At 44.6% G+C, this 1,288-nt stretch overlaps 1 pseudogene; it reads right to left on the reverse strand.

Moving 5' to 3' along the window:
- Nucleotides 1-207: 207 nt before the first annotated feature.
- Nucleotides 208-1,070, reverse strand: LOC129557157 (olfactory receptor 2B11-like; annotated as a pseudogene).
- Between the last annotated feature and the right edge of the window lie 218 nt (nucleotides 1,071-1,288).

The raw sequence follows: 1,288 nt of genomic DNA on the forward strand, positions 1-1,288 counted from the left end.
ATCGCTGCCCAGTCACTCACTTTGCTTTGATAATGTATCGTTTACAGGTGAAGCTGGCCCTGCTCTCACCAGCAGGCCTTTGCATCTACCAGAGTAAGAAGTGAAGATGTTCAGATCTGTAAGTGACACTCAGCAACCACTGTTTGTGGGAGATCTGCAGCGTGGGAAGCCCCCAGCTTGCCTCCACTTCTCTCTGTTGCCCAAGTCTCAGGAGACTACATGAATCAAGAGAGGAAGAACCATTTCTGTGTGTGGATTTCCAGGAACTGGGAAATCAATAACCATGGACTCCTTCACCAAGCTGTTGCAAAGAGACATGAGTTTGTTCTTATCCTGGGAGTTAGTAGCAGAAGATTGCACATACATGCTAATTACTGGCCCATAGAAGAGAAATACAACAATAACCCAAGAACTATATGTGTTAAAGGCTGTTTTCTTTCCCTCTAAAGACTGGATTCTGAGCATTGTAGCTTCAACAAACCTGTAGGAGACAAGGATAAGTGACAAAGGAAACAAGGAATAGAAAGTCCCCACAATGGACAGCATAGCTACGCTGATTGTAGTGTCAGCACATGACATCTTGATCATCACTAGGATCTGACACAGGAAATCATCTACCTTGTTGTTGCCACAAAGTGGCAGCTGGACAGTAAGGGATGACTGGAGCTAGGAGTTAGCCAAAACACTTAGCCACACTATGACCACTAGGAAGATACAGAGTTGCTGATGCATGATAGCTGGGTACCTGAAAGGCTTGCAGATGGCTTTGCAAGGACATCACGGCTAAGAGGATGTATTCAGTGGCTCCCAGGAAGTGAAACACACAAAACTGGGTCACACAGCCTCCACAGGTGATAGACTCATCTGGGGGCCAGAGGTTCAGGAGCAGTTGAGGGATGATGGTAGTGCAGGAAGGAGAGGTTAGAAAGGAAGAAGTGCATAGTGCTGTCAAGATAAGGACCTACCCTGGATACCCACTAGCTGTAGATGCAAGCAGCAAGCACTACTATGAAGGGTGGCATTTCCGACCAGGGATGGTAAGAGAAACCCGAGAGAATGAAAATATTCATAACTGATTTTTCTCTATTTGGTGCGTTTAAGTCAAAGTGGAGATTTCCATTTCAGTATCAAGTATTATTTTTTCATATATTCCTTATTTTAAAATTTTAATTAGAGAATAATTACTTTACAATAATGTGATGGTTTTTGCCATACATCAACATGAATTGGCCATAGACACCCACATGTCCCCTTCACCCTGAACACCCCTCCCAGCACCCTCCCCACC

Source organism: Moschus berezovskii, chromosome 7, assembly GCF_049115385.1.
Source record: "Moschus berezovskii isolate FMDL1 chromosome 7, NW_MosBer_1.0, whole genome shotgun sequence".
In the NCBI taxonomy this organism is placed as follows: domain Eukaryota; kingdom Metazoa; phylum Chordata; class Mammalia; order Artiodactyla; family Moschidae; genus Moschus; species Moschus berezovskii.